At 35.9% G+C, this 24,399-nt stretch overlaps 1 pseudogene; it reads right to left on the reverse strand.

Moving 5' to 3' along the window:
* Positions 1-11,547: 11,547 nt before the first annotated feature.
* On the reverse strand, positions 11,548-15,733 carry LOC129881729 (beta-glucosidase 44-like; annotated as a pseudogene).
* Positions 15,734-24,399: the final 8,666 nt, after the last annotated feature.

The following is a 24,399-nucleotide window of genomic DNA, read 5'->3' on the forward strand; positions in this document are numbered from 1 at the left end:
TTAAAAATTTGAAATACTTGATAACATTACCTTGTTTTGCCATGCTTTCCAGTAGTAGAGGACAGTGGTCAGATCCTGTGGAGGCCAAGTGATTGACAGTTGTTACAGGAATGACTTCTAACCAAGAGTCATTAACCATGGCCCTGTCAAGTCTTTTCCAAATTCTAGCATCTTTGTCCTTATTGTTGCACTAGGTGAATTTCTGCCCACAGAACCCCAGATCAGTGAGTCCACATGCTTCTATCACACTAATAAACTCAAGGCTCTTATTCATATTGTATGGCAGGCCCCCCATCTTTTCTTCAACATCTGTAATAACATTGAAATCTCCAATGGTGCACCAAGGCATCTCCTTACTGGAGAACTGCAATATCTTGTTCCATAAGTCCCTTCTCATGTAATCCTTGCACTTTCCATAGACAAAGGTAATGAGGTAGCTGTTAGGACAGGCCACATGAGTGATCTCACAAGTGATCTGCTGCTCATCCTGGTCCATAATGTTGCAAGCAATGTCTTTGTTCCAGAATAACCAGATTTTGCTATTGGAGTTGGACATAACATTCTCCATACCTAGCTGAATTCTGTGGAATTGAATTTGAGATTTGTTGGAGAAAGGTTCCAGCACTGCAATCATAGAGAGCTTGTGGTAGTCTTTCAACCTTTGGAGTCTGTCTAAGGTACCTTGAGTATCAATACTCCTTGCATTCCAACAAAGTGTATTAATCATAATAACTTATGGGATTTGGACCTTGTGTTGATGTTGCTTTTGAAAGCAATATTATCTGAACTGCTGATGGAACTTTGTTTACTCTTCTTCCTTTCTTGCTTACTTTTGGATGGTGACACATTCTTCTCCTTTTCTTGCTGATTTTCCTTATGCAATGAGGCTGTCATAGTGGATCTGAATGCCTCCAAGTGGTTTTCTTGTTGTTCATCCTCCCACTGGTCAGGGTCTTCCTCATCTTTAGAGTGAGTGACCCTATATTCATCAGATAAGTCTTCTGAACTGCCTCTTTTACTCAGCATCTGCCTTTCATTGGATACATCATGAATTTGCAGAGGTATGGCATGATCAGTAACTGAGTACTCTTCTTCAGAATCATCTGATATGGGTTTTTGATTAAGTTCACAATGCTCTATAGAAGGCACCTGAATCCCTGCTTGGTTTTCAACCAGGACTACTCTTGGCTGAGTCTCAAGCTGTGGTTGTATAGTCTTTCTCTTTTTCAGTGCCTCCCTTTTCTTTTTACTCAGTGATAGAGTAGATTTGTTATTCAATGAATGAGGTGTTACACACTGATTTTGTTCAGTATCCCCTTTATCTGGCACCTTGACTTGCAAACTTTGCTCTGTAGTATGTTGCACATCTGTTTGTTGACTGAGAAATGGAGTAGCTTGAAGAGTGGTTGTAGGGGTTTCATAGTCTTGCCTATGGTCAATCAAATTAGATTCCCTCCCCTTGGTACCCCCTTCCTGCATGTTAGTAGGGATCTCCTGACTTCCCCCTTCCTTACCTCCTTCAACTACTTCAGCAGCATCAGTAGATAAAACATTCAATAAAGTAGTGGGGGAGCCATGGGGGTGTGGGAGCATTAAGTCAATACCTAGGTTTGTAGCATTGATTTTATTGGCTTCCACATTGATAATTCAATTAGTAGCATGCCTGGTGATCTCATTACCATGAGTTTCTTGATTCTTTGGCTGTTGGGAGGTGGTAGCATCATTTCTATGGGGTTGTCTCTGAACTTCAGAGATAACATTACCTTTTTGAGTACTTTTTGGTCCTGCATTTGAGTTAGTGGGATGATCTTGTGGAACAAGATCAGTATAAGTATTGGAGATAATGGAAATAACTTTAGGGTTAGAAGACTTACCCGAGCTTGTGTTGTTCTGTTGCATTGGTACATATTTACCTTTGGCTTGTGCTGCTGTGGTTTTGATGCCCTGGTTCTGCTGAACAGTATTGAGTCCTTTAATTTGCTTTCTTTTTTGAATTTGCCAACTATTTTCCTCCCTATTAGCATTGGCATTTTGTGGTTGAGGTGGTATATTAGCTGCTGAATGGTTGTTCTGAACTTGAATCCTGTCAGCTTGTGGATGTTCATGGTCTTTAGACTTGGCTGCTGCAGTTCGTGCTTGAGAATTCTTTTGTCTATTTTCCTCTTCTCTTCTCTTCACAGTACAGGCATTATGGTTGTGACCCTGGTGCTTGCAGTGCTGGCAGTACTCAGGCACTCCTTCATATTGAATAGGTTGCCATCTTCCCTTGCCATTTACATCTTTTTCATAACCCATCCAGACATGTTGGGGTCTTTGCTTGGTAAGGTCAACTTGAACCTTTACCTTAGCCACACTACCTCTGGTTTTCTTGTATGTTGCCAAGTCTAAGAACAATACTTTCCCCACTGGAGATAACAAAGGTGTGACCACTTCCATACAGTAGCAGTGCCAAGGCAGTTTAGGTATGATTGCCCATACTGGAACCAAAGGAGTTTCCTCTTCTGGTTTAAATGTTGGAGTCCACAGTTGCAATCTCATAAGTTGGCCTTGGATATACATTTTACCTTTTGACCAAACTGTGGAGTGATCAAACTCATTTTCCAAATCAATGTATAAATGTCTAGAGTTGAAATGAGTCAGTTTCACTCCTCCTTTAAGCTCTGTTTGGAGGATAAACTCCTTTCTAATTACTTCCATTCTAGGCATGGTATGTGTAAATTTTCCAACTAGAGTGTATTTACATCTATCTGCTAGGTTAACCATGAAGTCTTCCTCTGTAAACAACACTGCAGGGTATCCTTGTTTGGTTGTGATTTCAGGAGGTGAGATATGTATTGGAGCATTCTGAACATATTCTTGGGCTCTAAGCCTAGTTGCTAGAGTATGTGTGACCACAGGATTTGGTGGAATGGGATTATTAGGATTGGGATTTCTTATTTGGGTGGTGGTTTTGGTGGCAGGATTATTTCCAATAGCCCAGGCCTGAGGCACCACATGATTAATATGATTAGGGACAGCAAGGCTAGTTCTATTCACATGGGGTCTACTAGGTTCAGTTCTAACAGACTTATTTTTTACAGGTTCAAAGTTGTTAGAAATTATCAAAGGTTGGTTATTGGGAATGTAAGAAGTATGTTTGGTTTGTTTATGGGTCTGCTGCTGATCAGTAGCATGGTCTTCTTGGACTTGGCTCTTACTCTTTTATTTATTTATCTCTGCAGCAACTGTCTGAGTACTAGGGGGTTGATCATTTATAACATATTGAACTGGTTGCAGATTCACATTGGGTCCCTCACTCAACTGTGCAGGTTGTTTTTGCACATATCCAGTGGAAGTATTCCCCCGTGCATTGTGTTTATTCACAAGGCCAACATATTGAACTGGAGCCTGCATTTCCTCAGAGTTCTTGGACACAGAGAGTTGAATATCAGAAGTTCTAATAATAGAGACCTTATCTGGAGGAGCCACTGTAGGACTACTGTTGCATTGCTGATCAGCACCTCCTTTTGGGACATGATCATGATCCTCAATGTATTCCAATGTGTGCACTTTACCCATTTTCTGCTGGTATTGGTCATGAACCAACACACCATCCACAGTTTCAGCTTGAACATACATGTTACAGTTTTCTTCAGCTTGAGTAGTGTCTCGACGACATTTTGAATTTGAGCTTTTTGGCACTAATTCGAGGCACCCTTGATAGCTTGGAAGCTGTATAACACGTTGATGAATCTTTTGGCATTGGTCGCCAGTCAATTGGATCGCCAGAGCTCCGGCACCACCACAGTCGTCTTGACGACTTTTTGAATTTGAACAATTTGGGGAAGATTCGAAGTTCCCTACCTTTATAGGATGATGCGCATCCCCATTGTGCTTCTTTTGGGATTGATGTTGTACCGGAAAGTTCATCGGTGCTCCAGCGAGAAATGTACTGTCAGTGTTCCTGGAGATATTCGAAGCTTTTGGTGAGGAATTGAGATGGCGCTCATGGGTGGGAAGATGCGCAGCATTTTGTAGAACATATTGGCATTCATCTTGTTCGATTTGGGTCACCGTAGCTCCGGCGCCGCCATCACTATGTTCGCCGGCAATGGTTGCTCCGGCGAAACTTATACCCAAAGATTCATCTTGGCATGGAGAGCAAACCCCTGCTACTGCGCCATCACCAACATGGACAGAATCTGCTCGAATTTGGAGGCGCAGTTCGTGCGTGTGTGCTGCGGCTGTTCTTGCAGATTGCGCCTCTTCATTGTGCGCACTGATATTAATTTTTTCTTGTGAAATTTGGACTGTATGTTGTCCTTCTGATGAGGATTCATTTCCTCCAATTCCTTTTAGTTGAATCAATTCACGACTTTGAAGATAGTTGATTTTTTGAAATTTTTTTAGCTCCTCAGCAGTGACACAAGTATTGATCGCTTTATTGTTTTGCTGATTAGAGGAGCTATACTTGGAATTAGAAGCTGTAATAACTTGCGTTGAATTCGTATTGACGGGAACTTCGATCCCATCTTTGGATCGAACTTTTCTGACGTCCGGTGGTGGGTCCACCGGCATTTTTGTTTTATGACTAAAATGCCCTTCCTTGAGCTCTTGCTAGATAGAAGTTTTAGAGAGAGAAAGCGATCTTTGAGATTCTGGATTTGTAGTATTTCCACATGTGAAATTCCAATTTTACCCTTAACTTTTTCTACTATTTCCACTTTGAAATTCCAATTTTACCCTACAACTTTTCCAATATTTCCACATCCCAATTTAGTCATAAGAATTTTGTATCCAACAAAATCCAACATAGCCTTATTACCATTATCCCCAAAATATCCTAATGTGGAAAAATACGGGTTATAACAGAAAAATATTCTTTATGCATCAATTATTGGGAGCCTAATATACACACAAACATTTATGAGACCAGATATAAGTTTTGATGTTGGGATGCTGGTCCATTATCAAAGTAATTTAGGCATGAATCACTAGAAGGCTACAAAGAAAGTGTTACGATACTTGAAAGGAACAAAATGTCATGTGCTCACTTACAGAAGAGCTAATCATCTTGATGTGGTTGGATATTCAGATTCAGATTATGCTGATTGTGTGGATACAAGAAAATCTATATTTGGACATTTGTTCCTATTAGCTGGAGAAGCAATATCATGAAAGAGTGCGAAGTAGTCTATTATAGCTACATCCACTATGGAAGCAGATTTTCTGGCATACTTTGAGGCCACAGTTCAAGCTAATTAGCTGTGGAACTTTATTTCAGGACTTGAACTAGTCGACTATATTTCAAAGATGTTGAAATTTTATTGTGATAATAATGCAACAATCTTCTTCTTTAAAAACGATAAGTATTCAAAGGGTGCTAAGCATATGGAATTGAAATATTTTTTGGTTAAAGAAGAAGTTTAGAAACATAAGGTGACAATTGAACATATAAGCACCAATCTTACGATTGGTGATCCTTTAACAAAATGATTACTGCCCAAAAAATTTGTTGAACATGTTGAAAGAATAGGTCTTATTGATAGCAATGAATGATTTTCTATAAAGATTTTATTATGTTTATGCAATTGACACTTTGAGCTTAACTATATATATCTTTCTATTATTACCTGTTTTCTCACTTATACATTATGTTGAGAATGACGTTGACAGGTTTTGTTTTAGATAAATATTTTCTAAGCATTATTGTTGGACCATTATGTATTTAACGATTGTGTTAGGCAATATAATAATAGTGTAGTACATGGAATGAATTATATCAAGAAGTGATGTATGACCGTCATGACTTGTATTGGTTGATTTATTCATACAACAAATGATGTTGTATTTAGTATATGTGCATATTGTAATTGAAATGTACCATTAAGTAAATGATGTTATATGTGCCAAGTGGGAGAAGGTTAGTTTTATGGCCCACATGTGTTATTTTTATGGCTCACATTAATATTGTTTTGGTTTAATATTTAATTACTAACTAAACTCAAATTGAATAAATATGGGAAGTTTATTTTGGTTATAATTTCCACTACATACTTTGGTGGAAGTTTATTTTGATTATAACTTCCTACTACCTAATTTGGTGGAGTTTACTTTTGGTTATAACTCCCCACTACCTACTTTGATGGAAAGTGGGAATTAACCATTGGTCCTCTCTCTGCTTATTAAAAGGGAATAACCTACTCTATCAATAGGGATTCTGAATATGCACAAGGTAACGAGAGAGAAAAACAAAAAATAATTTTGTTAAGAAAGAAAAAGTGCTTTCGTTTAATTTTTCCTCAAGGAAAAGAAAGATATGACTGACTCAGTTATGTAATACTTGACAGAATTATTGTAATTATAGGTTTGATGTGAAAATCATGCAGTTCCACAATCCTAAATAATTGATAGAATTTCATATAAGTTTCTATTAAATTCCTATAGTTAAACCTGTATCTAATTTATAATATTCTTGTAAATTGATGAGAGATTCCATACCTAGGCTTTCGTACACGGAGTCGGGATGGTTATACGTACTGATTTTTGTTGTATGGGGGGGGGGAGAAATATCGTATAAATAGTGTTGTCCCTATAACTGTTGTTGAGTGATGTTTTCATAGGTAATAACCTCTGGGTAATCGAGTTAAGAGTTAGGAATTCCATTTGAAAGGTGTTAATTCATGGGATTAGGGAGATAAAATTTGGAAATGAAGATGTACATGTACTAGGGTCTAGCGTCAAGTGTTAATTAATGTATGTCTATATAAATGGGTGTCCATGTTGACTTTTCTTATTTGAAATACTGGCATAAATACATGTTTGGGAAACAAGGGGTGAATATTAATGAAATCTCATGGTTAACTCATGTAGTGAACTTATTTTGATTACTTGTGGCTTACAAGTATGGTGTTTCATTATATGTATGATTGTGTGTGATATCTGTGATTTCTGGTTGACTCGGGTACCACATCTGGTACACGATATCTCTTGATTGGCTCGGTTATCATGCTTGGTAGATATTATCGGTTGTCTTGGATACCATGCGTGGCATGAGATATCTTTCGATTGGCTCAGGTACCATGCCTGGTACATATTATCAATTGGCTCGGGTAACACGCCTAGTAAAAGTTACTCATTTTTTAGCTCGAGTACCACGCCCCATACAAGTTACTCATTAGTTGGCTCGGCAACCACGCCTGGTACTTGCTTGGCTGTTTTCATGTGTACTGATTCCTTGAGTGAACCTGTCATGATCTGAATTCAAAAGTGATGGTACTCGTCCAACCCACTAAGATGAGTCAGCCTAAGAGTTTGAATAATTCTATATATGCGAAAATAAGAGCGGAAATGTAAAGTCTAAAGTGATATAGATAAGGATAAGCAAAAATTAGATTCTAAACTACCCAAGACTTGGTGTCACATGTACAAGCCACAATTTCAACATAAATAGAAAGATACAAGTATATATGCCTCAGTTTCCAAGTAGAACAAAATATAAAGTAATGGACGATGACAATCTGCCGAAGAGGACAAGCTGCTACCTCTCAAACATCCAAAAGCTCGGCCTGATCAATCGAGTACTAAATACAAGAGGTGCCGGGCTTAGATCCTGTATAAATATAGAAGAAAGGGGTGAGCACCAACAACACGGTACTTAGTAAAATGGAAACTAAACCTTAAGTAAAGCAATGCAGAACATGGATACTCTTGACATCCTAACTATAATCTTTCACGACTACACATCTGCACTCAGACAACCCAATCTATACAGTTTATATGACAAATACACTAGAATAATAGATAGTACATAATAGAAGACACAAATACATTCTCACCACTATTCTCAGGCAAACACATATAATCTTAGATCATGATCAATCACACAAATAAATGAATGTAAATGCAATGTCAAATATCGTGATGCAAGTCTGTCCTACGATACACATCCGCTGATCACCTCAGATCAAAACCCATGGAGGCTTCACATAGACCATGTATCCACCGGAAATGACCTCAACCAATATCTTTCGAAAGAGACCTTGTCCATAATATCCGCTAGAAGAGATCTCGGCCGTCGAAAGAAACCTCGGCAAATTACCTCGACCAATAGAAACCTCGGTACCAATATTTAGTACCTTATTCATATCATTTATCAATCATCAAAGATACAATATATGCACCATTAAAGAGTGAAGTAAGATAAATATTCACAATGATGTCATATAAACCACAATCATACAATAGATCACTGTTCCGAAATCCACAACACTTAGATGATTAATCCCTATTCAAATCTGTCATCACCCTTCAAATCATATAATTCAATTTAATCTAATGACCCAACACACCCTAATCCCATCATATAGGAAATACAAGGTTCAACATACTTAATAAATGTTAGAATTCCACTTGCCTTAATCAAAAAGTCACGAACAATCTGAAATCATTGTTTTTTTCTCTATGAAGATACTATAAATCATCACAATCTAATCAAATATAAACTCATAATCACATTTCGAATCTATTGACACTAAAATCGAGAAATTCGGGTAAAAAGGGTAAAAGGGTCAAAAATCCCATGTCGGAAAACAATCTCGAAATCTGAATATTTTTAGATAAAAATGTTCCTCAAGTAATTAGAAATCCACTGGTGAAATCCGTTTAAAAAACGAGGTTAAAATGAGTTCAAAATCCCCATTTCTCTTTCAATACGAAATTATTCAATTTGAAATCCACAATTTGAAGTTAAAATACGAAATTATTCAATGGAAATTAGAGGAAGGTGTTAGAAATACATTACCCAATAGTTTTTCATAAAAAAACTCAAATAAATCGCCTAAACTGAGCTTGGAAATGTTAAAAATGGTGAAAATACCTTAAACCTCGCCTAAACCCTCTCATATGTCATTTAAGCGACTGGATCTTCGCTTTAGTAGAGGTTCGCTTTCGAGAACCTGGTTCACTTTCGTGACCCCCTTCTAAGTGAGTCCCTTCGCTAAGGCAGAGGTTCTCTTTTGAGAACCTGGTTCGCTTAAGCGGTCCATGCACCAACACCAGAAAAAGACTGAACACAGAACCAGAAAATCTGCAACTTATATTTTCACTACAAGAGCCGTAAATCCTTTATACGATTGTGAAATAACCCAATTATTTTTCCTAAATGTCAAAAATAATGATACATACCTTCTAGTTCAATCGAAACTCAATTTTGAACTCGTTTGACTAGAAAAATATTATTTCTGCTCGATAAATAATTATTTCTTATTTTGCAATAAAAGTTCAATCTCGGCGTAGCGAAAATATACCAAAATTTGCATACAAGTCCTATAATTCATGCTCAAAATTTTAGAAGTTTTTTTAATAATTTTTCGATCTTTAAAACTAATAATGAACCTTTTAGTTGCCACAATTTGCTGAAACAGCGCCAAAGCACCCAAGAAGCTTAAAAACTCACCTAAAACTTATACGGAACTTTCCGAACACAAACTAAATATGCTACTAGCTTGAAAATGATATTTTAGACTCAATGAAATTGATGGATTTTGAATTTGAGGTCTCCTTGACCCGAAACTCAAAAAGTCGCAACTAAACCAATTTAGGCCTTCAAAATACCAAAACGAGCTCGGGACTTCCAAAAATTACAATGAAGCTCTTTATAACGTAAAAATCACCTACAAAACTATTAAAACCATCATAAATCCAATCCGAGCACCCGCACCCCAAATGTTGACCAAAGTCAAACTTGGATCAAACTTTAACTCAATTTCCAACTTCGGACCTAAATTCCACGTTTCAACTCAAAATATGATTCGAACAACTCTCCTAAACCAATTTCCATATTATGGAACTGATGGAATGGACGAAATTTTATTTCGAGACTCAAAACTCCAAATGACTCCGAAAATTAAAATTTGACAATTTAAACCTTTAAAACCCATTTTTCAAGCAAAACCTCAACTTTCCACAAGATTTTCAAAAATAAACTTTCAAACCCAACTAAAAGTGACTCAGGGAAACCAACGGAAGGGGTAAAATGGTAATTTTATCGAAAATGTAAAAAATGACCTTTAGGGTCATTACAAAACCTGATTATTCCTTATGATATGTGATCATGTTGATCCTTGAGTGACCCTATTGTTGTGTTTAAATGCGGAGATGATATTTATGAAAATTGTGATTGCACTTTAAACGGGATAGACTATGTTTTGGGGATCCTTGGGTGGTCCGAATTATGTGAAAAGTATGTTGAATCAAGCATGGAGTATAGTGATGGTTTAAGCATATCTCATGTGATTGTTAAGTCGGATTGATGACAAGGGTCTGGTGCATAATTTATTTGCTGGGATTGTATATGCCTGTTAAAGAGATTTAGAACATTCTTGATATAAAGGGGTAAAGTCAAGGTGGCCAAGGGCCAGGGTGGTTGTAAGGAAACTTTTTATGATGTTTGGCATAAAAAGTAGGTTTGGGAAGCCTTAATATGACATGAAGGGTAGGCTTGAGAAGTCTTGGTGTGATAGAGGGTCAGTTATGACAGGGTATGAGGGATGGATTGCCTCTAAGTGGTGGAGTTGGCACATTGTCAATTTGCATCTTTAATTGCTACATTGTCAATTTGTTTTCCGTCTGTTGGCAGAGAATTTTGGGAGTAATTGCCTTAGAAATCATTTCTCTGTTGATGACATTTAATTTCATCTTTACTCTCATTGTAGTTAGTGGCATAGGTGTTACAACAGTTTTGCATTGCACGTTGCCATGGCATTTGTTGCTTTCACTTTATTTCCCTCATTGCTCTATCATTATACCTTGTAGCCTATGTAATCTCTAGGCCATTTATCTTTTCTATTTACTTCACCACTATCTTCCTATTCATTGTTAGGAAGACTTTTTTCTAGAGTTTGTTGAGTTATACTTTGTGATTAGGCTGTTGTGGAGGAAATTCAGCCATAGGAGATGGATAGTGTTACTGAACTTATATCAGAAGTTACTGAGGTTGAAAGCCTGGAAGTTCTATGTACAATTCCAGAATCACAAAAAAGTGTGGACTCAGCCAGTTAAAAGTATTGAGTTAAAAAGAGTTGCCAAAGAAAAGAAGGTTCTGTAATTGCCAAAGTTCAGAAAACCTATTCTAAATTTCATTTCTCGAGTGTAATTTATAAAATTTGGTTCAGCATATTAATTTCTTATGTCAATCACTTTTCTTTTTTTAGTCTAGTATCTGGTCAGAAATGCAAGGCAAGGCTGCGTACAATAGACCCTTGTGGTCAGGCCCTTCCCCGGACCCCGCGCATAGCGGGAGCTTTAGTGCACCGGGCTGCCCTTTTAGTCTAGTATCTGGTAAATTACTTAATTTTATCATCAACTATACACAACACTTCAACTGTCATCGTTCAAGTGATAAGCAATCTGTGATACATCTGGACTTCTAGTTACCGTTAACCCAATCTAAGTGTCACGTACATTTGATTCCTAATGCATATTAGTTAAAGGGCTAAAATAGATACCAAGCTTAAAATATTTGTTTGACTTGTATATTATACAAGCAGAAGTCAAGAATTAGGATGATGCAGTGCTAAAACACTGTTAGTCATTCCTTAGTAGTACAGAAAACTGCAAGCATCATACTTAGAGATGTGCTAAATTACAGAAATAACAATTTTATATCAAACTACTATAACTGGAAACCTTAGTGCCTAAAAGAAAGGAACTCAACTTATTTTGTGTATTTTGTTACATTAAAGGCACTCAACTTATGAGTATCAAGTTCTCCAAAATCAAAATAACATATCTTAAACATGGAACTACGGACAAGGGCAAGAGCTTGCGTTAATGCTTATGGCGCTCAAGCAATTTCTTGAACCAATATGCTGACATCTTCGGGTATCGTTTGAGGGTATTGAAATCAACATAGACAATGCCAAATCTGGAAGTATAACCCAATCTCCATTCAAAGTTGTCGAGCAATGACCATGCAAAGTAGCCTATGACATTAGCTCCTTCATTCACTGTCTTCTTCAGTTCTTGCAAATAGCTCTTATAGTAGTCGATCCTTTTGGTGTCATGTAAAGCTTTTGGAAAGGTAATGTTGCCCGCATAATCCATACCTGTAAATCATAACATTTATTTTTTATAAGTTGGTGTGTAAGACCTGAACAATAAACGTTTCACTAGTTAAGCAAACCATACCATTTTCTGTTAGAATCATGGTAGGATTTCCATAGTGTTCTTTAACATAGTTGACAGCTTTATATAGACCCCATGGCACGATGTAGAGCCAATATGAGTATGCCTACAGGCATTTTTCAGCAAAGAAAGCTAACAATAAAGATATTAGTACGTTTTTCGGTTAGTAACAATATCAATCTCATCATATACTCACCCTAGGACCAATTGGTACTCCCTTGCGATCATCTACATCAGGAGAACGAAAAGAATTAGAATCAGTAGTAATTTCATTTTACTAGGTCTAACATAAGAAGTGAAAAAGGTAGCAGCATCGTACAAGCAAATCCAACATTCCAGTCCTGTTGGTAGCCCAAGGGTTGTGGTGTGGTATAATGAGGATCATACATGGAGTAAGCAGTGTACTGGTTTATGCCCACATAATCAATTGATCCCTTCACCATCTTAACCTCCTCTTTCGTAAACTTGGGTAATCGAGTTCCCACAATATTTTGCATGGTTTTTGGGTACTCACCGTATACAAGAGGATCCAAGAACCTGTAAAACAAGCCCAAAGAAAATTAGTATTTCAGGTTGTACAGTTCTAAAGAGAAGGCTCTACCGACCCCAAACTTTACCCGAGTTGACAGCTCATAGAGGATAAAATTTTGAACTTTTTGGTACGAAGCAGTGTGGATCCAACAATAGGTTCACGGGTTTGGGAGAACAAGTGCTACGGGGACTCAAACACTATATTAATGTGTGTGAAACACTAGACCACAATGTCTAAAACCTGTATCCTGTTAGTCTAGCAATTGGAACATGAATGCATTGCTATGTGTGGAAACTCTTACCATCCCAAATGAAAGTCTCTAGCTCTTTGAGCAGCATAGTTGTCGGCTTTTCCCTTTGTCAGAGGTTCGTACCACACAAAATCAAAGACAATGCCAAACTTCCCTTTCTGTTTCTCCTGTTATTGCACATACAAAATGAGGTCAAAGAGTGATCTCTGATTCCAAAAGCAAGGAACAAAAGGATTGTTACGAAACTGATGGTTTTTTTAAAAGATGCGGCAATAAAAAGGGGTTAAAATTACTTGGTTAAACTTCCCTTTCGGTTTCTCCTGTTATTGCACATACAAAATGAGGTCAAAGAGTGATCTCTGATTCCAAAAGCAAGGAACAAAAGGATTGTTACGAAACTGATGGTTTTTTTAAAAGATGCGGCAATAAAAAGGGGTTAAAATTATTTGGATTGAAATAGCTCTCAATAATTTTATCACGGGTTTTAAATAACCAACATAAAATATATAATCTGTATAATTTGAAATTTAAAACAACCTAAAATATCTCAACAACTCAAACAATCTAACTAAAATTCAAAATTCAAATTCATTTAAATCAAACAACTTATTTTGCTAAAAACTACTGCAGTAACTTAAAGCAAGTTTCAATACTCCTCCTTTGCTTTAGTTACTACAATTTTAAAAATTGCTCCTCATCAATTTTTGCTCTAGCAGTTGATGCTGGATTTTTTTTGGTTATTTTTGAACTTGCATATTTTTTGGATATTGATCTTTCTCTTTTTCTTTCTTTTTCTTCTTTTGATTTTGTGCTTCAAAAACATCTTCTGCGGCATTGTCTTGTGTAGAACTTCTTTTGAAAGTGCTTTTATTTGGACAATTGTAGGATTTACAAAGTGTTGTTGTAAGTATTTTTCTTTCATAACAACAACACATATGTCATAGGCCATAAAATATGATTTCATTTTTACTGACCAAATCAGATAGTTTTTGTCAATGAAACTTTTTGGGCATTCATAGAGAGACTGCAGCTTGACATCCTTTTTTTTTAGGTTGAAAATTGGTTTGAAATAGCCTGTGTGTTGAAAAAAGCAATGGTTGAAAATAGCCCCAATGGGTTAAAATGAGTAGCCCTGACGGGTTAAAAGGATAGCTCCAACGGGTTAAAAAGGTAGTTCTTACGGGTTAAAAATGGTATGGTAGTTCTTTCAAAGAACTCACAGATCCAATAAGATCAATAAAACTTTGATACCACTGTTAGTTTTTTTAAAAAATGGGGCAACAAAAAGGGATTAAAATGACTCTCAATGGATTGAAATAGCTTTCAATTGCTTTCATAATTTTATCAAGTATTGAGAAGCTTTAAATAGCCAACATAAAGAACATAATCTGCATAATTTGAAATTTAAAACAACCTAATTAAAATTCAAAATTCAAATTCATTTAAACTAAACAATTTATTTTGCTAAAAACTACTGCAGTAACTTAAAACAAATTTCGCGAAAAGATAATAAAAAAGAGAGAGAACATATTACTCGATACTTCTCACGGTATCTCTGTGCTGCAGAAGCATGGCATAAGATGATATTGTGAGCAACAATATAAGGCTCAGTAGCAGAATCCCTTGTGTGCAGTTTCCAAAAGGCTTTGAACATCTTCCAGGTGGAAAGAGTCCAGTATCATACCCTAAAGCAGCAACAACTCTTGGCTCATTAAATGAGAACCAATTCTTCACTCTGTCTCCGAATGTCTTAAAACAAAACTCTGCATACTCAGCAAAATCTTTCCTGCAATTTTGCATCATTACCAAAATAGCATAAAGATTCTTCAATAGAAAAGGTCAAGAGAAGTGATGTGCTTGCACGACTTCACGGCCTAACCATCCATTGTACCTATCTTGAAGTGCTTGTGGTAAATCGTAGTGATTAACATTAACATATGGGTTAATACCTGAAAGTTCAGTGTAGTACTTAACTATACATTTCCAGTTTTCCACAACAACAATCATTAAGGACATGCATACATAAAGAATGTTACCTCTTTTGAGCAAATAATCGATCAATCTGTTATAATAAGCAACTCCCTTCCAGTTCACTTTACCAGTTCCATCTACGTTAATACACACGTTTAAGTTATAATTCATTCTTGTAATGGCAAAGATCAAACTTGGGAGTAGACAATAAAGTAGTAAAATTACTTGGGAAGATCCTGGACCATGAAATTGAGAAGCGATAAGCTTCAAAGTTGAGCTTCACCATCAGATCAATATCCTCCTGTACCTATTACACTAATTTCAATTTTAACATACAACTAAATAAATTTTTACACCACATATCCCGTGTAAATTATAGTGTAACGTTTTTTCGGTGTGCAGCATATGAACTTAATTAGTACTAACCTTGTATCGATGGTATTGATCGACAGCGATTTCTCCATTGCCATTGTTTGGTTCAACTCCTTTTTTTATTCAATAATCATTAGTATAATACTTGTACTATAATCTAAGATAGATTAATTAATATATTAATTATTGGTACCAGGTGGTTTAATGAAAGTGTCCTAAATACTAGGTCCACGGCCTTGAGTACTGGCACAACCTTCAACTTGGTACGCTGAAGTTGCTGTTCCAAATATAAATCCCTTTGGAAAACTTTCTCTACTCAAACCTCCGGTGTCCAATAACCAACTTTCCGGCAACACGTCATCATTATCATAGTGTACTGTAAGTAGAGTAGCTGCAATTAGCAGCACCAAAATGAAAATTAGCCATGGAGGATTTGCTTTCATCATTAGTAACCTCTTTTATTTATCAATTCTGTAGTACATGATGGCAAAGGCTAAGCTATTTATAAACTACTTAATACTTAATAATTTCATAATATCACTCTTTAATTATATATTTTAAAAATATATTGAAAAAAATGATAATTATAATTTTACTATATCACTCTTAACTTTTATGTGCTATAAGAGTTAGAAAGTGAAAACTTAAAACATGTATATCCCTTATGTTTCCAAACATGGTAGTATATAGTAACTCCTCCTTGATTTTAATAATTTATTGTAATATTCTATATTTAAAATATTAATGACAAATCCAACACGGAATGTATATTTATTTTTAATTATATGTAGGTATTTACTACTAAGCTAATTGTAAAATGATTAATATTAACTCTAAATGAAGAGAGAAATGGATAACCTAACTTGTACATAAGAATAAAACTTTAAGAGAATCAATATTGTCACTATAATCCTCTAGCGTGTAATAAACTCACCATATATTGATATAGTAACATTCTTCTTTTATTGAGTAAAAGGAGGGAACCAACATGGGTTGTGGTTGTAACGATCTTATTCGCCGTTATTCAAAAGGCACCTCATGCGGAGTTTCGAGAATTTTAGAAATATATTGCCAATTTAAAATTGGGATACACAATGAAAATTTTGGAATTTGAAAATTGAACAGGACTGACGTCATTCCGCCATAGCAGGAATATTTTCGCTACAGCGGCATACCAACCACTGTAACAGAGTCAGGGGGCAGAAACTTTGAAATGTGAACTCTTTTAATTTTCTCTTCTGCTTCAGTTGTAAAATAGATGGGGATTGCTCAAAAAACCCTCAAAAGCTGCTCCAAGCTTGGGAACAAGGGAGAGGAGAGATTCCAGCACAAAGGATGCTAAAATTCATGGATTTCAGGCATGCTTCCATCAAAATTTGCCTCCTTGGAGCCAGAAATTCGTGTCCAGAGTTCTTCGACAATTGTTTGAAGTTCAGGTAGGCTAGGCTTAACTGAGTAGTTGTACTTGCATCGAATTCATAATTTTCTTGTAAATTGATGAGAGATTCCGTGCCTAGACCTTCGGGCACAAAGTCCGGATGATTATTAGTACCGATTTTTTATTGTATGGGGGTGGGAATTATCCTATAGATAGTGTTGGTCCTATCACAATTACTGGGTGATGATTTCACAGTAATAACTCATGGGTAATCGAGTTAAGAGTTGGGAATTTCGTTCGGAAGGTGTTAATTCATGGAATTAGGGAGATAAACTCTGGAAATGAAGATGTATGTATGCTGGGGTCTAGCGTCAAGTGTTAATTAATGTATGTCTACATACATGGGTGTCCATGTTGACTGTTCTTATATGAAATAAGGGTATAAATGCATGTTTAGGGAACAAGGGGTGAATGTTAATGATATCTCATTGTCAAACTCACGTAGTGAACTTATTTTGATTGCTTGTGGCTTACAAGTATAGTTGTTTCATTGTATGTGTGATTGTGTGTGATATTTATGATTTTTAATTGACTCGGGTACCACGCCTAGTACAAGATATCTCTCAATTGGCTCGGATATCACGCCTGATATGAGATATCTTTCGATTGGCTCCGGTACACACCTGATACATACTATTGATTGGCTCGGATACCACGCCTGGTACAAGTTACTCATTGGTTGGCTCAGGTAATACGCCTAGTACATATTTGATTGTTTTCATGTGTATTGATTCCTTGAGTGTGACACCCCGAAAATTTTTTCGTAAATAATCAAACATTTCTTCACGTGTGGGTAGACTCGGGCCGGAGGACTTGTAATTCTACATATGAGTTAGGATTAATTCCTAAGTATTTGAAATGTGTTAGATGTGTTTAGGGGTCATAAGGGATCTCTAAGACCAAGTCGAGTCCAAAGAACTCCAATCGATTAAGTTTTCGGACGAGTTAGTATAAGGGTCAACTTCAAATGACCATATCTCCTAGGATATAAAGAACTGGGTGGACCACAATCTACCAAATTAAAGGTCTTTGAGTCTTCTTTCCAACGCCACCAAAATTGCAATTTTTGGAGTTTGGAGTCAAAAGTTATGGCCATTTTACTACGGACTAGTACTGCAGGAATATTCAGGCCTGGGCGAAATTCAGGCTTGGCGCTCCAGTGGCGCCCCACGGCACTATAGCGCCAGAAAACAGCCTCAGTAGTTTGGGGCTTGGCGCGACGCGCCACTATTAGGTGTGCAGGGTTTTAAGCCTATTTTTGGCTTGGCGCTGCAGTGGCGCGACGCGCCACTATAGCGCCAGCAAGACTTTTGCCCAAATTTCCAGATTTTTGGAAGAGGGGCAACTTGGACTTTTTTCAAATTATATATACACCATCCTTGAGCATTTTGGACCATTTTTTTCAGCTCCTCTCTCTCTCTAAAAAGCCCTAAATATTTTCCCTCTCTTCTTCTTCTTCTTCTCCAAATCCATCTCCAACAAAGGGTGCCTTCAAGAGTTTCAAGGATTCAAGTCTTCCATTGAAGACCTAACATCAAGTTCCTTCAAAGTTTTCAAACAAGATATGTAAGACTAACCTAAAATATGGATTTAGTTCATCCATATGCCCATAAATGTGTTGAATAAGAGTTGTGAAAGAGTTGAACCTTCTAAGAAGGTTTTCTTGAAAGTTTTCCTAAACTATAGAATGTTTTTTTGATACTATTGGTTGGTTGATGTTTTTAATGATTTGAGTTACTAAATAGTTATCTTTCATATTATTGATTATAAATGTATCTTTGTATATAGATGTTGACGATATTATTGAGTTGAGTTTTGTTGAGAGTATGGATTCATGTTTCATTAACATGAACCCAAGATGAGATTTCTTTGGTCATAATTTGTCTTGAGTTGAGGTGAATGGTTTTGTGTATATATGTATTGATTGGAATGAAAAGGATGAATTGGATAGTTAAGAATGTACCTTTATTTCTATAATTTGAACATATGACTAAAATGAAGATTTGCGGAGTAGATGTTTGATAATGATGTGATGATAATAGTTGACAATGATGTGATGATAATATTTGATAGTGACGTGAATGACGCTGTTTTGATGATGGTGTGAGTGATGATGTGAATAGTGATTATTTAATATGTGTAGAATGATTGATGAATAGGTATGTTGATAAGGATGTTGTGTGATGAAGTGGATTGGAGTCTAATGCGATTTTGTGGTATATGATGTGCATAATTTGAGTTGATCGGATGTCTTAGAAATATTTTGAAAATAAATGATCTTTTGAGGAGGGGCTTTAAATAAATTATTTGTGAACCTTTTTGCATAAACTATTTATACACTATTTTGAGTCTAAAGAATTATTAGTTTCATCATTGATTTAGAAAGGAGTTTAAGTATGAGTTGAGTATGAGGAGCCTTTAAATGAGTTGAGTATTTTTACATTAAAGTATCTATTTTGAGTTTGAGTTGAGGAGTTGAAATTATATTTTAATGTACATAATATTTTCTGCATTCATTGAGTTGAGATTGTATAAATTTTTTTAAAAGGAAGAGTTTAATGATTTGAGATGAGTCGATTTGAAAGAAGGTCCAATGAGACTTCTCATTATGAGTTAATTGAGTTGAAATGAGAACAGAGTTGATGAGGTGGCAATGTTCCACATGAAACTAGCCGTGAGGGCTTGTTTGAGATAATTGAAGGAGTTTTATGAGCATGAAGTCATGGGAGGAGTATCGAGCACCAAATTGGGCAAGAGTATAGTCCATACTCGAACCCAATACCTATGTTGCCAAACGTAGGGGGGATTGAACCATTAAAGTCGGATGTTTCCCCAAGAGATTTGTCCTGAAATGATAGGACTTGACTAATCGATGGTATCCACGATTAGGGAGGCGTTCATGCCCTGGCAAGGTATGGACGGACGTGGCAACAACGTCTGATTATTGTACTATCGCTGGCTCATAAGTGATGGTTGTCGGATAAGAGAAACTCCCATTTAGGTCTTGATAGTACTCTGAGTCAGTTGAGTTGAGTGAGTTGCTATATGCTTATGAGTTAGTCCTGTCTAAATTATTTCTTGTTAGACTTAGGACACTTGAGTGAGTTGTTATATATTTATTGAGTTGAGTCCTTTGAGTTGAATTATAAAGCGTTGCGTAATTTAATTTGCATATTTACTAAGTTGAGTCCTTTGAGCTGATTGTTGAGTTGAATGCTGAGTAGATTGTATATGGTCGAATTGGAATAGATGAATTGTGATTGGATTGAATAGAATGGTATGTGACTAGATTGGATTTGATTATTGAGTTGATTGTTGAGTTGAGTGTATATAATCGGAGTGTACATGATTGAAAGGGATCGAATTGTAAATGATTTGATTGAACTGTATTGTGTATGATTGGATTGGACTGTATGGTATATGATTGGTCTTTGTCTAAAAATATATTATTACTTTAGACTTATGACGCCTTGTTGAGTCTCTCTCATCTTTCTGAATTGAGATATGTGGACCGATGTTATTCTTCCTTGAGGTATGTTTCATTCTGCCATTTTACATACCAGTACATTCCACGTACTGACGTCCATTTGGACCTGCATCATTTCATGATGCAGAGACAGGTTTAAGAGATCGTCAATAGGAGCATCATTGGGGATCTATTTGCACTCAGCGTATTGGTGAGTCCTCCCCTACATTTGGAGGACACCGTTTGTGTATTCTTGCGTCGAGTTAGTTCTTTTCATTTTGAGTTGAGGTAGCCATGAACATGTTACTGACACCAATTAGATAGTAGTGATAGAGGCTTCATAGACTAGATAGTGATGAGTCGATTGAGTATTTCTATCCTTGCGTATTTCTTGTCAAACTATTTTTAAATGACAAATATTTTAGTTGATCTGTCGGCCCATGGCCTTTATTCTTTGAGTTGGATGGGTTATTTGAGTTGCCCACTAAATTACTCTTTATTTTAAACTTTCCGCTGAATGAATGAATGAACGGATGTGTGATCAGACTATGTGGTTCGCTTGGGAGCCAGAAATGGTTTCTGAGTGCCGGTTACGTCTAGAATACCCTCCCAGGGCGTGACATTGAGTGACCCGAATTATTCCTTATAATGTGTGATTATGCTGGTCATTGAGTGACTGGATTGCTGCGTTTAAATATGGAGATTATTTTTATGTAAATCAAAATTGCATGTCAAACCTGATAGACTATGTCTTAGGGATCCTTGGGTGATCCGAATTACATGAAAAAGATGTTGAATCAAGCATGGGGTATGGCGTTGGTTTAAACATATATCATGTAATTGTTAAGTCAGGGTGATGACCAGAGGTCTGGTGCATAGTTTATTATTGGGATTGTATATGCAGTTAGAGAGATTTAGAACATTCTTGATAAAAATGGGTAAAGTCAAGGTGCCCAAGGGTTAGGGTGGTTGTAAGGAAACCTTAGAGTGGGGTGTATGACATAAAGGGTAGGCTTGAAAAGTCTTGGTGCGATAGAGAGTCAGTTATGACAAGGTATGAGGGATGGGTTGCCTCTGAGTGGCGGAGTTGGCAGTAAAATAGTGTATAGTGAGATATTGAAATAGGGTATATGGATACATGCAATGTGGTTGGTAGTAAAGGATGTGGTTACATGATCAGAGTTATACAATTTCAAGTTATATGTTTCGTTTTGATTATTCGTATGATATTATGTGGTGAATTTGGGTTACAGATAATACCTATCAGTACGTGTTATTTCTACTGGAACTACTTTTGTTATGCCACTTGACATAGTATTGTTGCAGGGTTAGTGATGCTTTATAGGTGAAGGCGATGGTAATCCCCAACAACTTCTACTCCTCCTTTCTTCATGGTGGGACTCGTGTCTTATTTTTGTGTTTTGTACTCTCTTAGTAGCTCTTGTACCTGATTAGACTAGTTTCTTGGGAGATTTTTTATGGTGATTTCAAAAGCATTCCATTGTATTTTTCAAAGCTTTATATTGGAAGTTGAAATCGAGAAGTTTTCTGTTAATTACTTAAAGTGTTTTATCATATTTGATCTCTTCCGCAGTACCTGTTTAAAATTAGGTGGTAAATATTCTTCTATCTAGATGTTAGAGTAGTTGCCCACACATTCCGGTGGATTGGGTCGTGACAGTGGTGAAGTGGTGGGATTGCTTCACTCTTAACCAGTGGTCTGGGGTTCGAGCACTGGATATGGAGAAAATCATGTTCAGATCGCCACCTCTGAATAGGCCCTGCAGTGTGCGATCCGAGTTTAATTGGGACTCTAATGCGGGCTCCGGACAAAGAATGAAAAACCAAAAAAAAAATTAAAAGGAGGGATAATTTTAAAGACCTTCCTGCAGGTTTAGCGTCATAAAATTAACCTCTTGTGATTTACGATTTTACACTTACCTTCCTTACTTTGATTCTTTTTGTAATAATTCTTTTTATTTATTATTATTAATATTAAAATTTATATTGTGACTAAATTGCCCTTGTAGATATAATATTTTAATTTATTTTGTAGACGTACCTAATACTTTCTGCTTTTTAGTGTCTCTGGGAAATTATTGGTCATTAGTGTCTTGTATGAAATCAACATTGTTCAGGAATTTCATGGTCACTGTTAGAAGTATTGACTAGAAATGTTTGAATTTGAATAGTGAAATTGTTATAAATACATTGAATGTGTGGATTGTCCATTTAGTTAATACATGAACTTCTTACATTCATGTATACACATTTCTTAGGTTTTATGAATTATTTTTGATAAGTATGTATCCATTAATTTGGGCATTTAATATAGTGACTTTTGAAGAGATTTCTCAACCTATAAATATGGTTGTCATTCATTATTGTATTGAACACTTGAAGACATGAATAAAATGATCTCTACATTCTACACTCCATATCTCTTTTTTATATTGTTTATCCTATATTACTATTATTTTATAACACATTTTCAGCATGAGATTCTAGCCAATTGAGATTGAGTTTTAGTTTTTATTCAACTCATTTTTTGGTTGATCTCGTTATGAGAATCGAGAAGAGAAAAAATGATAATTATTGTAATCAAGAATATTCTATGCAGGTATGTATTTTTTAAGATTTTTTTTTATGATTTAGAAAATAAGTTTCAATCGATACTCGACAATACAATAGAGTTCGGTCACTAACACTGGCCAGGAGCCAAAGACATATACTCCTGCTGGTTGAATTTTCTCTGGTCCACAAAATTTATTAAATGGAGGAAGGTATAACATTTTGGTAGATTGAGTTTGAGTATTATTTTCATTACGTTAATCTTGAGGGTAAGTTTCATATTTATCTTATTACAATTACTTATATTATCGAAGGCATTAGTTAAATATTTTGAAAGACTCAAAGGGTGAGTCATGTTGTATTCGGTCTAATGTACCATAGGTTGATGGTTAGACGATGGATTTACGTCACATCGCATCAAAATGGTAAGACATCAGGTTAAAGTCCGAATGCTCCATAATGAAAAACATTTGAGGGTAAGACGATAGATTAAAATTCTATCACACCAAAAGGTTAAGCTATCGATTTGAGTTTTCATGCACCATGATGATAAAATATTGGGTATGAGTCCAATATAATTATGTCCTAACACGCCTTATATGAATAAGACATTGAGTTTGATTCTCAATGCACCTTAGTGATGATAAAATGATGATTAATACAAAAATAATATATTTTTGATGAAAAGTCATGAAATTTATCCCATTGGATTTGCTCCATTCCATTAAGAGAATGTAATAGCAGTACATGATAAGTTTGAAATTCGCCCAATTGATTTGCTCCATCCTATCATATGAATGTGGTAGCAGTGAATAATAAATCTGAAGAAAGACAGGCGATTGAATGTATGAATAAGGGCTTGTAGGGATAGAATTATAATAGTCATCATTGTAATTATTATAAAAAGAAGAACGCTATGGGTTCTCCAAATAGTCCTTCAATATGTGAAGCTAATTTTTATCATCATAAGGGTATGAAAGGTCATTGGACCCGTGGTCGTTGTGCGACCTAATAAGTTGATAAATTTATAAATCCTCCAGCAAAAGAAAGGAAGATAAAGTGGTGGTACACTTGACCTTTCAAAATGATGTTGAGATGAGTCATGCGAAAATGATAAATTTTAAAGGCATGACAATGAGCTTATAATGCAAAATTATGAAGCATATACACATGATTAGTCCAATCCTTCAAGAGAATGTGACTTATGATAAGAATCATGAATGCTCGACCATTCTAAAAGTGAATGAGTTAAGATGTGACAAAAATATTATGGATTGGGTATATGCCACAACTCACCTCTATGGGAGGTTTGAGAGAAATAAATAAATTTTATTTTGGCACAAATAGTCATTGGTTGTGTACCTATGGTACAACAAAAGTAAAGTAAGAAACATCTCTTGTCTGTAATAATTTTGATCATAATAATAATAATATAATTTTCTCTTTAAAGGATATGTTCACCATACGGGTGGTTTCATGAGATAGTACACAAAATTAATTGTGAGTTTCAAAAGAATTATTATACTATCGGAGGAATAATATTGGGATTGTAGTAAGTCTCAAAAGAAACCTTTTAAGTTTCGGAGGAATTGAAAATAAAAAATTATTATAATTGAGACTATAAATTATGAGAA

Source organism: Solanum dulcamara, chromosome 3 (assembly GCF_947179165.1).
Source record: "Solanum dulcamara chromosome 3, daSolDulc1.2, whole genome shotgun sequence".
Taxonomy (NCBI): domain Eukaryota; kingdom Viridiplantae; phylum Streptophyta; class Magnoliopsida; order Solanales; family Solanaceae; genus Solanum; species Solanum dulcamara.